The sequence below is a fragment of the Cricetulus griseus genome (assembly GCF_003668045.3).
Source record: "Cricetulus griseus strain 17A/GY chromosome 1 unlocalized genomic scaffold, alternate assembly CriGri-PICRH-1.0 chr1_1, whole genome shotgun sequence".
NCBI classification, from domain to species: Eukaryota; Metazoa; Chordata; class Mammalia; order Rodentia; family Cricetidae; genus Cricetulus; species Cricetulus griseus.
Window position 1 is genome coordinate 234,244,197 of NW_023276807.1, and position 15,529 is coordinate 234,259,725.

Here is a 15,529-nt window from a genome sequence, read left to right on the forward strand (position 1 = left end):
GGGATAATAACATCCTCCCTGAAGCATTGTTGAAGAGTTCAGGCTGAATGTGAAATGCTTGTAGTGATATGCTGAAAGACTAGGCAGGAAAGGGACCCACGCTGTCTCTGCATCCCCTGTGGTTCTCAGGGTCCCTCCTGCTCAGCTGCTTTCTCCTTTTGTTTTGCTTTGGCACTGTTCTTTGCTACTCATTTGTTTATGTCAGCCACCAGGGAATCACCCTGAAGCGCTCTCCTTTACCTCTTTAAAAAATCTTTCTCTGAGTTTGTCTTCTCCTTCCCACTCCCTCTTCTTTCATGCATGTTGCGCACGCGTGCACGCACACACACACGCACACACACACACTTGCATGTGTACACACATGCACATGCATGCCCACACAGGTGAACACACAGGCATACACACTTGCACACGCGCACGCATGTATGCTCACACACACACACACACACACACACACACACACACACACACACACACACACACACACCCCTGATAAGAATGAAATGCTAGCCCGATGGCTTACCTTACGAGACCATGGATCTATGGTTGCCTTCAGTGCTTCCTGGAAACCTTCTGCTTCGTCTCCCCTTCTACCTCCCTTGTACCCACTGATACTGAAACAATGTATCTCCTTTCACCAGATCCTTATGTTGACGGTTGGTGTACCCACTTTCTGTATGACTTGTCCTACAGTGGAAGGCATGGCCTCAAACCTCTTCACGTAAGTTTCCTCTTCCTTCTGTTCTTTGTTTCCTCTGCCTTCTCTCACAGCAAAAGTCACCTCATATTCTTTCTTCATGCGTTCCTCTTTCCTTGTCCCTTTGTCCTCTCAGTACCCAGGGCTGCCTGAAAAACACAGGACACCCAGTGAACTTAGAATTTCAGATAAACAGTGAACACACTGTAGTGTAAACATGTTTCAAATACTGCATGAGGGAACACTTATGCTAGAGCACTTATTCAGTTTATCTGAGGCTCCAATTCACCTGGACATTCTATGGGTTGTTTTTCTTTTTTGATACCCTATGCCTGCTTAAGGTTCCCTTCTCTTTCTCTTCCATGGTGCTTTCCTTTCTCCTGTGGAGAAAGTCTGCTCTAACCTCTTCTGCTGCAAAACTTGAAGAGACATGAATTTCCCCCTCTTACTCTATTCTCCTTCAAGCCAGTACCCACTTCATGTACTATTCCAATTTCCTTACGTGCCTATGTTTTGTAACATAGTTCAACAATTCAGTTTCCTTTAGAAACATACAAGAATTCCTCAAATTTTATCTCCAGCCATCTTCATATCCAGTTAGGCTTTTCATTAGTGCCCTGCAGACATTTTCCCCAGCGTTCTGTATTCCCAAATGCCCAACAGTTAACTTTAATTGCCCTCTTGCAATTTAGTCCTCTTTCTGCTGTAACTGCTTTAATTTAAAAGCGTCTTCATAGATTTAGTTGCTCAGGCAAAAGCCTATAGAACCACATTCAACTCTTCCCCTCCTCCCTGAATTCCAGTATTTCTGGTAATAGGTTTTATGGCACTGGCCTGGAATGGACATTTCTTGGGGCTGTCTTCTTTATCTCACAATCACCATGTTAGATTAGGCTTCTATTGCTTTACATTTGGATTAGTACCATTATTGAGTTAAAGGCGATGCTTCAACTTCTGTTTTTGATATGTATTCCAAATAAGCCTCAGTGATTCTTGCCAAACTACATTCTTGTCAGCAAGGGATAATATTGTTAATTTCAAGTGAGCCTCTGCCAAGACCAAGTATTGTCTTTAAGAACAACTTTGGCAATGTGTCACGTAAAAATATCATTTTGTCTTTTTAATTGTATTACTAATAAAGATTTCCTAAAGCTCCCAGAACCTCTGGAAACTCAGCTGGACTTTCAGCTTCAACTCGCTCATTCTAGACCCCTTGGCATGCACAATCTGCTCCCCAAATAGCTTCCCAAATATTGCTCCCTATCTCCACTGAGTGAAAGAGTACAGAAGGAGCATTAGACGGCAACATCCTTGAGATCAGGTCCTGTGCCTTCCCCCACCATGTGGTGTATCTACAGAACATAGTAGATGCTCACCGCATAGAAAGATGATGCATAGCAATGAGTTGAATGGGAATTAAGCCTTTGTTGGAGGGAAGAGCAAAGGAGCATCACAAAAAAAAATTGCATTGGTTGACTGATGGTGTGCCAGCGATATCCCAAGTCCCAAGGTTCCAAAAGTGACTGTCTTCTTCGATGCTGCCTGTATATGTAAGTTATGCTAGAAAAGTAGATCATTTAGGACAATTAAAAATGCACACGTGGTTGTATGCGTCAGTCTTGCCCAGATCCTGTTTTACACAGCTCCTCATACCGTAATCCTATACAGGACCGCTCTTGGCATCATCACTGCTGCACCCTCTAGTGGCCGTTAGGATATTGCATAACTGTTAAAGAAAGCTTTTCAGATTGAAATTCCCAAGCATGCAAATCCCACAATATCACAAAGCAGTAACTCTGCTCATCTGCTTATTCCCCGTGTGCCTCTTCAAAGTCCAAACCCATCGTGGAGGAGGCTTGACGCATCCCACCATCTTCCTCTCCTTTCTTAGGGCACAGAGACACAATTGCGCAGCAGCTTTCAGCGACATCCTACATTCCATAAGGAGACTTGTGAATTCAGTTCTAATAAGGACCCCAAGTTCTGTGGATGGCTTAGAATCTGAGTGATAAGACCACCAGTCCACATTACGCTACATGTCTGCATTAATTGCAAAAGAGGGGAATAAACGGAAATTCAAAATGGTGGGGTTTGGTCCACAGATGTGACTTCAGGAAAACAAAGAGCAGTGTATTTGTATTCTGAGTATGTTCCCACTTTTAGGCTGACTGACGCTCACAGTTCATGCTCATTTTTCTTTGGGGAAAAAGATCAACAACCCTGAAATACCGAGAGTCTCTCCCTAAACTCCAAGCAGCACTGCAGCACAGCCCATGCACAAACTGTCAGTCTATGCCCAAGTTGTCATTTTCTTCCTGCTGCTTCCTTCCCTAGAGCCTGCTGGAGTCTCCTTGAGGCAGCTGAAGGAGTGACAGGCAGACGTGTCGTGGAGTTGGGCTGTTGGAGGCAGTCACATGGGGTGTGGAAAATGTGATTTATAGGTATTTTTTTCCCCAGGGGAAAATAGATTTCATTATTTTCCACCTCAGGTAAGGGGTAAACCTCTGAGCTTGACCTTGGAAGGTTGTGCAGCTATAACAGTGTGGCTGAAATGCTGATATAGACTAAAACCTCATTAAATCAATATTGGTTATCCAAAATCATGCTTGATTGGATGCAACTGCTTTTCCCCAGCTGCCTGATGCCCCACTCTTTCTTGGGCAAAAATGTGAGATGCTATAAAGTGAGTTAAGCTGTTGAGATTTTCTGGTCCTTAGAGTTTTGAATTAATAAGGTTTTATTATTTTTCAAATTGAAGACAGTTCTAAAACACCAAGTCTAATATTGATTATAATCTACTACTGTCAATGTATGTTTATTAATAAAAAAATCCTGTCAGTTTCTGTTAGAAAAGTCATGCATTTTCTCTTCCTATTTATACAGGTGTATACTGCTTATTGGAATAAATAAGCTTATGGGTCCCTAGGCAAATAGGAGTTATGTAAATAAACAGCCAATGGCTAATTATCCATGGCAACAGGCAACTGGGACAGCGGATGGGTGTGCTCCATCATCCATCTTCAAACCTTCGTTTAGCTGGAGTGAGGGCAGGGTGTAGGAACTGGGAAAAGATAGAGGATCCCAAGTGATACTGGACGATTTCATCCTCTGTCTTGTCACCAGACCAAAGGTGGGAGAGATTAGTGCCTGTCATTTGGGTTTTCAGTGAGGAGTGTCAAAGTGCCTCAGAAGGGATTATGCAGGCAGGCCCATGCCGGGCTCACCCACAAGTAAATAAACAGCAGGTGCTAGCTGTACAAACTCCTCAGCACATTCTGGTCCTGATGGTGCTGGAGGGTCTGCAGGGGCAGTCTTTTATATTCCTTTGCTCATCACTTATCGACTAAAGGGCTGTTAGGTTGAATTAAGGTGGGCCTTGGGTTGAATATCTCTTTCATATGACCTCTTTCTTCTTTCCTTTGCTCCTCTGGTTGCCGTCAGGAAAGCACCCATTGTTTATGTCTTTCACAAACTCCTGTCCCTTAAATCCTTCCAAATTTCTAGATCTCCTCCTTGGGGACTGGGAATGCATCCAGATGGTCTTAGAGCAAAGCTCCCAGGAGTACAGATTTGAACTGGCTTTAGGGAAGGATGAGAAATAGCCTTCTGGCTGCTTTAGTATTCTGGTATTGGAATTATCATCAGCCAGCAAACTGGACGGGGGAGGGGGGGAAAGGCTGCCCATGGCTTTCAGATCACATTCTTCTGTTGTCCCCTTTGTCTCAGGGACAGTTCTGTTACCATGAAGTCTAGAATATAGGGAGCAAAGAAGGCAGTTGCCCACCAAAATGCGAATGTTTGGTAACATCATATGGCATGGGCCACAGCCAAAGTTCTGATATGCCACCCCCCACAGCTCTTGCCTTTACATCCCAGTTAGGACCGTGAGGGATGAGGCACATATTGTCTGTTTTGTGAAAGCTGTTGACTTGCCCATCAGGATGTGGCCTTAGCTATGAGCAGTGCAAGCCTATTTTACGAAATTCTAATATATGAAAAGAGTAGAATAATTTATAAAATCAGGAAATGAGGGCATATCCAATCCCTTGACACAAGGTGTCTTTCCCCTCTTGTACAGTATAACTTTCCTAATAATTTTTCAGTCTTCCTCAATTTGGTCATAATACTTTTGTGATTGCCTTCTATAGTCAGAACAGTACAGAGCTCAAGGTTTGAGGTAATCTGAGGGGTGCCTGGGTAGGAAGAGTTGCAAGGAAACAAATGAATAGGAAACTCATAATCCAGGGTGGCTAGATTGGAAGAGCAGTTGAGGACACTCAGCAAATTAAAGACATTTCTCTTTTATTCACCCCTCGGCTTCATTTATTTTCCTCAACACATTGTTTTCCCAGGACTGCAATGAAATGAATCTCGCTCATGATTTGTCTAGTCATAATTAGAGTCTTCCTTTTTCTTGTTAGACAGTGATGTCAATAATGACTGCAAACATACTCTCTTCCTTTAAAAAGGCAGAGAGCCAGCATCATTGTATCTGTGAGCTGATGTCAGATTTATTATGCAGAGATGCAAGCTTCACATGCCATATGTGTGCCAGATTTTCATCAAGCCTTTGGAAGGCTTAAATTGTGCATTAAGAAGGGATCTTGTTTTGTTTCTGCTGAAATTTTTGTCCCATTAAATAAAGAGTACAAGGATGCCACACCTTTCTGTTTAGCAAGATTCATTTCAGGGCAGGCAAGTTTGAGGAAGGAGTTCAGAAGAGGGCGATAATCATGAAAGCTGAGGTGAGGGGCCAGGGAGAGTCTGATGAGGGCTATGAAGGAGGGGAAGGAGGAGTTAGGGAGAGAAGGTAGAGATCAAGGGCAAGAGAAGTGTGTGTGTGTGTGTGTGTGTGTGTGTGTGTGTGTGTGTGCGCGTGCTTCCATGTAGTATGCCTATACAGAGGACAAATGAAGAGTGCGTGGAAGGAGCTGACACAATAGCGGAAAAGTGAAGCTGATTGACTTGCTTTGGCTGGTTCTCCTTACCTGGGCTCACACTCAGACATGCTAGAAAGGATAGTTTAAAAATAGCCCGACGTTATCACATGTGGTTGAGCAGACTGCTCTTGAGGGAGTACTCGCCTGGGCCCAAATGCTAGGATGCCAGCCATTTTGCACTGCCGAAGAGGTAATTTACTTCACACAGTGAGCACTTGGCTCCCTGGGAGAGGATTTCTTCCTCTCTGCCTCATGACAGAATGGGGTCTGATAGTCCCAGCCTTGTTGGTGGGAATTACAAACCCATAAACCAAGGCTGAGAGATAATGAATGGGTTTTGATATTACTTGGGTGAGAAAAAGGCAGCCAGTCTTTCCGCGCCAGGCCACTCCTGCTTGACAATTCAAGCACGTTTTAGAAAAAAAAAAAAAAAAGGTACCTCAAAGCTAGAGACAGGACACACATTTCTTTCTTCATGTTTGGTGACGGTGGTTATTTAGGCACTTAATTTTCTAGTGTTTACTCCAAAGTGCAAACATCTCAGCTCACCTCCCCCAGGCACAGGGAAAATAGGTTTGGAGTTTGATGAGCTGCCTGCTGCCGGTTGCTCTGTGTTGCATCAAGGTTTCTCCATACTGGACTTAACGGTTGCATTTTTCACCTATGAAAGAATTGCTATCAGAAAAGCAGACAGCGGATAATTGTATTTTGTGAATTGACGGTGAAGCGACTCGGCTTCAGCCAAGGTCCAAAGGCTGATAATGTTCAACCAGGAGAAATGGTTTGTGTGAGAGAATTCATTTTGGGGTGCTCATTTTTACTGCCTGGGATTTCGTTTTATTCTTCTCCAACATGCAGTCCGAGGTTCAGAATTCTTAACGGCTCTGGCAAACACTGCTGAGTTAGTGGGAGCACAGCTCTCCCAGGAAGATGGTGGGCTCTGGCTATTAGAGGGAATTCTCACCCTTCATCCATCTCCTCAAACCTACCAGGAAAGAACAGAAAAATATGTGCCCATAAATATCCTCCTAGACAGGCAGCAAATGGGCTGGCACCTTGCCACCTGGCCGTACTGGACAAAGAAATGTAGGGCTGATGAGTATCCCCCACTCTGAGTGCAGGCTGGATTGTTCCTGCTTCTGCCCCAACCAGAATAAAGACAATTCTTCAGAATTGTGCCAGCACCCATGGGGGGCATGCATGTCAGGCTAAAGTCACAAGGACTTTGCCAACCCTGAACCCACCAGAATGATTCTGCAGTTTTCTGTGACTCTTGTTTTGATTGTGTTGTCTGGAATTTGAGGAAGGTGGAACAGAGACCAGCCCCCCACCCACACCATGGGAAACATGCTTAGTGAGTGCGAGAATGCAGGCAATGCCTGTAAATCTGTTCTTTGCACACATCGGACTCATTCCCACCTCTGTGCGTGCTGTTCAACCCACTGGGAACTCCCTCCTTTCTCCCATTAGCACCCATTTACCTAAATTTTATTCATTCTTCAAGACTCATTAAATCCCATCTGCTTCATGAAGATTTTCCATCTATGAGTTCTCTCCCTCCCCTGATCTCCTACTGTACCTGCAATCTGTGCTGGGATTTAATGTGAATATAGACCATGTCTTCTGTCTCTTCTGACTTTTTTTTGCCCCCTTCCCAAGATTTGTACAATGCTGGTACGTAATAATCTTCAAGTAAAGTCTGTCATGTTTAGGGGGAGAGCTGCCCCTCATTTTTCTCTCTTCAGCAAAGACCACCGACTTAGAAAGTCATGACTTATGCCTTGTGGGCAGTTTTCCCAATGGCTTTCTGGGTCTAGAATCTCCTAATAGGGTACTGTGAAGGGTGAGAGATACTTCGCTTGTTCCTAAACCTCTTTTATTCTCGTTGCTATTATTTTATCAGACCAAGTAAGGACAATTACTGTGGCATGGGAAGGATAGACTTCCAGGCAGGAGGAACTATCCCCAAATGTGAAGTCGATGATGGAATATATGTAAATAGTTCCTAGGGTCAGGTTGTTTTTCATTTCTCTTCAATCTCCATGGAAACCCCTAGGCAAATAGTGAGGTTATAATGAAAACCTGAAGCTAATGTCAGGAAGACACAGAACAGAAGGAATCCACCTTGCTCTTAAGGTTGGTGAAGGTGAGTGGGTCATGGAAAGTCCCATAGGGCAGGAAACCTTTGAACTGAGCCTCAGGACTCTAAGTCTGGACTTAGTAGGGAAGTGCCACAAAGGTTTGCCCTAGTTCTCATGCTCCAGATGTTGGCATGTATGGATACTTAAAATACAGATGTCCTCTCCTGGGCTGCCATAGGACAACAGGGTCAGAGCAAGCGCATCTTCCAGCTGCTGGGTGGCTGGGTCTCCATGGGCATGGTGGCTAGCAGTTACAGAGTGAGTATTGGAGAATTTTCTGACAGAAGGCAAGGGGATATCTACTGGAAATATTGAAATAAAATTGTTAGTGGTAAGGACAGAAGGCTCAATCCCAGAGGCCCTCTGTCAAGGATGTCTGATAGAATAAGATCCAAGTAGGCCACCCTTTCTCTGGAGTCATCCCCTCATTGAACATCAAGCCTATCAGAGGGACAGCCTGCTGGTGCGTGGGAGTGGCAGGTTGCTAAGCACTGTGTACATCATTAATTAAAACCAACAAGAATGTGGCTATGGTTCAGATGCTTGCCAGCCCCAGTGTTTTTTAATGCCACCTTCAGGATTTTCAAAGAACTTGTTTGGCTTGGCAGGCCTGGATAGCAGTTTGGCTCTGGCAAGCTTTGTTTAAAAAATGAACCAATCTGAATTGAAACCAGTGGAGAGGTGATTCACTGTGGTGTGAGCACAGGCGGCCTTCTGTCTTTGGATACTAATTAGTTAAAGGCCCGAGAAGAGGGCAAATTGGGGGCTAGAGTGGAGCCATACTACCTGTGTGTCCTGAGCATTGACTGAAGCTCTGCCAGACCTGGGCATGCTCAGTGGGGCATATCTTCAGAGGATTGCTGCAGGACTTCTCTCTGTGGTTTGTTGGTTTGAACAGTTTGGAGGCTGGTTAGTACTGATGTATGTATCATTCATTTGGGAACATGTATTGAATATGCTGGATGTGCAAGCCACGTGCTAGGCATCAGGTATACAGATGGACTTTGTGTCCTTCAGGGGTTCACAGTGTAATCAGAACTGCAGGTCACTGGACAATGGATTGAATGACTGGTGAGGATCCGGTTTGGTTCAAGAGAATGAACAAAATTAGTCTCCAGTTTAATCATTCATGCATTCAATCATTCTTTCATTGATTAGGCTTAATGTGCATTCATTAAGTGATTTCTAGGTGCCAGGGAAAGTGAGCGATTTTGCCTGAGGAGCTCAGCCTTTTCTGTAGGTGTCAATAGACCCTCCGAGAAAGAGTGTGATGATGAAGAAATATCCTCTGAATGCTGGGAGGGCACAGAGCCAGCCACCTGTTAGAGCAGGTGGTGGACAGTTGGGTTGTGGAGGTTTCTCAGGGCAGGAGATATCTGAATTGGGTCTTGAGAAAGGAGAGTTGCTGGGACAAGAAAATGATGGACAGTGGGAAATGAAGTTGAGGTGGTCCAGGCCATCCAACATAGGGAGAGCCGACGTAGGGAGAGCCTAGGGAGGTGATGAATCTAGGAGCCATGCTCACAGAGTCCACAAGGCAGGTGGAAGGAGGCCAGCACTTTTTCCTTGGGAATCTGTGTATCAATGTTGATTAGTATGCTGCTGAGATGAAATCTAAGAAGCTTTCAAAATTACACATTCTGACTTTGAACTGGAGCAGTAAAAAAAAAAAATAGGCAAGCAAGAGACATTCAAACCTTCCAAATGCAAATTCATTTTTATACTTCAAACTAGAAGCTCAAATTAATGTTGTTTGTTTTTCTAAACCCTCTGCTTGTTATTGAGAACAGTCTCCAAATTTCCCAGAGAGATGATCATAGCAAGAATGCCACAGATATACTTTAAAACATCTGCTTCATCCTTCATTTATTTCTGAGGATGAAAGCAGTTTGCTTATAGGCCAGGATCCAGGGACCAAGGCTAAGATCACTAGGGCCACTAGTTCTTATTCTGGAGATGGGAGGTGTGTGTATGTTCGTGTGTATGAGTTATATGCATGTTCATGTGTGTGATGTCTGGGTGGAGGTCAAAGGCTGACAGGTTGTCACCAGGAGTCTTTCTCTATTGATATTCACCTGATTGATGGATTGTTTTACCTTGAGACAGGGCCTCTCAATGAACTTGGAGATCACCAGTTAGGTCCTGAGTGGCCAGAGAGCTCCAGGGATCTGCCTGTTTTGGCCTCCCCAGCTCTGTGATTACAGTTTTATTAGGAGGGGCCTTGGGATATAAATTTAGGACTTCATACTTACACAGCAAGCAGTTTGCCAACTGAGCCATTGCCCCAGGCCCAAGGGAGGTGCTTTCGTGAGAACTCTTGCTAGTCTGGATTTCTAGAAGGCAAAATTTCAGGGACAATTTGTATATTTTAGCACAGGTCGTTATGAACAAAACTAGCATTACTTCGAATCATTTCACAAGGGACATTTTAGAACATGCACAGTTTTGCTATTTTGTCAATGTGGAAAAGACCCACTTATACTTTCTGGCTATATTAATTTTTAATTTAAATTTAATTAAATTAATTCAAATTAAGAAGGTGACCATTATCAATTTCCTTTCCTATTAGTTCCTTAATGCTTTGGCAAATTGCATTCTAAACTCTTCCTTCAATGAGCTGGGTACATATTCATGGTTTCCTAAGAAAAGATGAATTTGATCTTGATATGCTAATCCCATAGCTGTGGCAGCAATCAAGGAGCAGCTAGGGAGAGAAGTGTATTCTGGTATTAATTATGAATCAGGCATTAAGAACTGGTAAATAATTAAAGCTTCATGTGTCACAACACAAGTTAAGATCAGTGTGTTTTTCCATGACTAAATGAATTGTGGGGGGGCTCTTTCTAGTTTTATTTTGATATTGCCTGAGCGTCAGCTGGGATGCATATTGGTAACCCTTGTTCACAGGAAATGCACGATACAAAACTGTATTTATTGTAGTGCATGGATAGGAATGCATCCGATTTAAGAAACTATGGCCCCGCATTCCTAGATTCTGATTCATCAGCCTTCTGCCCTTTCCTTAGTGTTTTTCAGTCTTTTGAAATACTGTGTAGACTAACCATATGCTGGGGTAAAAGGTCAGAGTAGTTCTCCTCTAGGGTTTGGCCCTCAAATGTGCTGTCTAGACCAGCAGCAATGACATGACCCAGGAGGCAGAGGAAATGCAGAGTCTGTTCCATTCAGAACTACTGAATCCGACCCTGCATTTGAATAAGGTTTCCAGATGATTATTACATACCATGGCTTAAGAAACCCTGCTAAGGCAACTTCCAGCTTGGGGAGTTGGTGATTTTCCAGTCTATGTAGTCTATGATGCAGAGGAGCTAAGATCAACTTCGGTCCTCCAGATATCTGAATTTTTACCCAGGCCCACCAAAGCCCAAGGACTCAGGTCTGTGTGAGGGCCTCTAAAGGTGTTAGTGGGGATGCTCTTGGATTGGGATCTTGCTCCTGGCAAGTTTACTAACTTCTTAGTGGTTCAGTTTCAATGGGAAAATATTGTCTGCCTCACAGCACTGTTGTGAAGAGTAAATTAAACAGTGCATACAGGAAATAATGCCTGTTAGCACAGCTCTCTAAATAGTAGTTGTGATAATAATGGCAGTAGTGATGATGATGAAGGTGCCAAGGAAAAGTAACTTTCCTAGGAATCAACAGATGATAGAAAAGAGACAATTCACTTAGTGGTCAATGAAGGATGCGTGGCAGTTGCTTGGAGGGTGATTGGGGACTTGGTATTACAATGGACTCTGCCTGACAGATTCCTTGAAGGGAGGCTCAAGAGGTTTCCCAAGTAGGCTGGCCAGCAAACCCCATGAACCCCAGGTTACAAGAGCACTGCCCTCATACCTGGCTTCTTGATGTGGGTTCTAGACTCAAACACAGTTGCTCATGCCTGTGCAGCATGATTTTGCCCACTGAGCTGTCTCTAGAGCCTGGTAGGAGAGCGTTTAAAGGGAAGTTGCCACGCCATGCTGTCTCTGCTTTGACCTTGTCGAGGTTTTCTTCTATATCAAGAGTCAGCCAAATGTCCCTTCATGAAGATATGCGTTACCCTTTTCTCTGGAGGAGGAAATAGGTACCATGCTGGTCTTTTCTGAAGTTTAAATTCAGGAAGAAAGAAAAGCAAATGTTCAAAGTAGTGAAGCCTAAAAGCCTTGGAAATTTCTATTTCATAAAGATGACTTAAAATGATTACTATTAGAGACTTCTGTTAACCACCCCAAACACAGTGACTGATGGTAATGATATTCAGCTTGCCTCATTTTCTACACTGGGAGAATTCCCTTTCCTAGTTGTTCTCAGCCATTCCTGCTCCTGAGAAGTATGAAAATGATGCTTATGACGACAATAAATCTTGACCTCTTCAAAGACAGAATGAGCTGTTAGTAGGATGGGGTTAAGGAGCCAGATGCTCAGGAATGTTTTCATTGTCCTTTGAAAATGCCAGGGGACCCTTCTGAACAAGATCAAGAATGAGAAGGGGACAAGTTTGTCTTCTCCCATTAGCCACCTCAGGTCACAAGGTCAAGGCTCTGGCCTCCAGGAACCCATGAATACCAAATAAGAAGGGTGCCTTGTTCCTTATTCTCCAGACAGCAAATTGTAGAATTATCCATTTAGGGCCATGAATTGCCACTTTATTTTCAAAGCAGTAAAAGAAAAGAAAAGCCAAACATAAAAAGTAAAAGAAAAAACTTCATCTTAAACCTTTTCAGTTTTTAAACCTATAAATATAGAAATCAGGACAAGAGTCCTCTCTTTTAAAAATATTTTATGTCAGATTGTGCCATATATAATATTTAGCAACTTTATTTTCTCTCATCTGGGAGGTAAGGGATTTTTACTAGTTCCACTCATAGCATAATTTGTGGTTCACTGTAGAAATTTATTAGAACCAAATCCTCAACTTTCCATTTAAATTCTGGGCACTGAATTTGATTGGATGTCAGTTGGTTTTGAAGTTTTGAACTTGGGTCCAAAATTGTTTGCTTGGAGAATCTGTGAGGCTGGGGAAGGAGAGAAAGAGAGCACAGGAGAGGACAAATCTACCCCACACATTTTCTCAGTGGGGATTAATTTCTCTCTCCTTACTCCTGGTTCACTGTGTACCCCACAAAGGTGTATGGTGATGCCTTGCATGGTGCATTGTTCTCATTTGCATGGCAAAGTGGCCTGATGGTCACATGATATGGAATGTCCTTTTGTATGCTGTAAATATATGCTGCTTTTATTGGTTGATAAATAAAGCTAATTTGGCCAATGGCCAAGCAGAATAGAGCTAGGCAGGAAATCCAGAGACAGAGAAAGAAAGAAGGTGGAGTATTGGAGACACTATGTAGCCACCAAAGCGGTAAGATGCCAGAACATTACCAGTAAGCCACGGCCACATGGTGATACACAGATTATTAAAAATGGATTAATTTATAAGAGAGTGTACCCAGTAATAAGCCTGAGACATTGGCCAAACAATTATATTTAGTATTAGCTTCTGAGTGATTATTTCATAAGTGGCTCCAGTGGGAGAGAAACTGGTTCAAGGGGACCAACAGGACAGAGAAACACATTCAACTACAGTTACTGTCTTAGGTTCAGAAACCCCAGGATTTGTGCATTTATCTTGCTTCTGTCCCTTTCTGTCTATGGAAGATAAGACAGGCTGTGCCTCAGTCTCCTTATTTTCAAGGTACAGATATTAGTTGTGTCTACCTTGTGGGGGTAAGAGTGAGAATTAAATAGGTGAGTTAATCCACACAATGCAAGTAAAAGTGAACCTATTCCAAATTAATTCTAATTGCTTGCTACTTTTCTTTCTAGATCTTTGAACTTGAGAATATGGGAAAAGCCTCTCATATGTATATTTTTGTAGTGTCAGGTCTAGTACCATTTTATAGTACACATTAATTTCACAGAAGTGTATTATATGCCTACATGGAGTAGGCCCTTTACAGGAGACACAACATCTGCCCTTCTGGCATGGTGGGGAGATGAGAAGACCTGTAATTCTTCCAATAAGTAGGTGTGGGATACTATTGATCATGTACCCTGGGTTCTTATCTCTGGCCTATGGGATATAGCTTAGGTTGCCTGGAGGGAATTGATGTCTTAGAAGAGCAAGAACAAGGAGTGTTCCCAAGGGAGACACTCATCTATGGAAATCATCCTATCAGCTGATTGAATGAGAGAATGTAAAGAAATTTTGGTTGGCTTTTAAGAAAGCAAAGAAACCTCAACAACTTCTCAAGTGGCTTTTGTCATAAGGAGTGTCCAGATCCTCTTAACTGTCATGTTTTAATTTCCTAAATTAAGATGAATGATGGGTGTTGGGGATGTAGCTCAGTTGGTAGAGTGTCAAGTATGCACAAAGCTCTGGGTTTGATCCCCAGCACCACATAGACTATGTGTGATGTTACATATCTGTAGCCCAACCCACAGAGGCAGAGTCAGAAGGGTTAGAAATTCAAGGTTATTTTCAGCTATATAGCAAGTTCAAAGCTACCCCAGGCTAGCTGAGACCTTGTCCTTATTAAGAGGATGAATGATAGAGGAGGTCCACCTGAAGAAGATCCCTGTGCAAAGGCTCCAGGCTGAATCAAGCCTTAGGTATATCCACATGCTTCAGTAAGGGTATTTTTCCTTAATTACATTCTTACATATATATTTTACTGACATCTCCCTCTGAATCTTGCAATGTCTCTAGTCATTTACCATGATGGTGTTGACAGAAGTCTTGACTACAAGTAACAAATGGTTTTTCCCACAAAGAAAGCATACCAAGCTTCTTCCTTTCTTATTTCTAGAGCTTGTGGTTCTGAATCTCTGTCATTGTTGAAGGGAGTTTGGTTCCTATCTGGATCTTTCTGGTTACCCTTTCACATGCAGCTCCCCCCTTACTGTGTTTCTTAACTTGTAAGTCATAAGCTGAACTTTGATCTGGAAGACAGAGGGTTAAGCAACAACAACAGAGTTGCTCACTCATTTAAAAGCTATGGAGATTAAGAAGTAAAACTATACAAGCTTTTACCTGGAAATCAAGCAGAGGTGAGTCACCATCTTCCTCTCAGAGCAGAATGGCAGGAGTCCTTGTCAGTGCACACCATGTTTCTCTGAAGATAAACCCTTGATTGAGTTGGAAGCTTGGCCGCTTCCTGCCCCTGATAGCTGGGTCCCCTTGACTCTCAGTAACCTTTTCAGCATTTCACTCAACAAGATCAATAGCTTTCCATTAATCCTTCTGGGCTTGGAGGAAGCAGAATAGATGAGAGAAGGCAAGTCAGGTGACAGATACTTCAGAATCACCCAAACCTAAATGGGTTATTTCATATATTGAATCCAGGAGACAGATTTGCTATAAATGTACACATTTCCCCAAGACAGGCAAGTGCCTGCATGGTTCTCTGGAGCAGGGATGAATTGGTTGTCAGGTTTTCTTTCTTTCTTTCTTTCTTTCTTTCTTTCTTTCTTTCTTTCTTTCTTTCTTTCTTTCTTTCTTTCTTTTTCTCCTTTTCCCTTTTTCTTTTTGAAACAGGATCTCACTATGAAGCCCAGGCTGGCTTGAAACTCAATACATAGTCCAGACTTCTCTTGCCTTTCAATCCTCCTGTTTTCACTCCCTGAATGCTGGTATGATAGGCATGGTGTCCAACATTTAGAGAATAAGCTAATTTTTGTGCTTTCTTTTTCCATGCAAAAGAAAACATCTGTAGAATAAATCTCTCCCCAGAGAACTTTTTAGAACCAGTGAACAT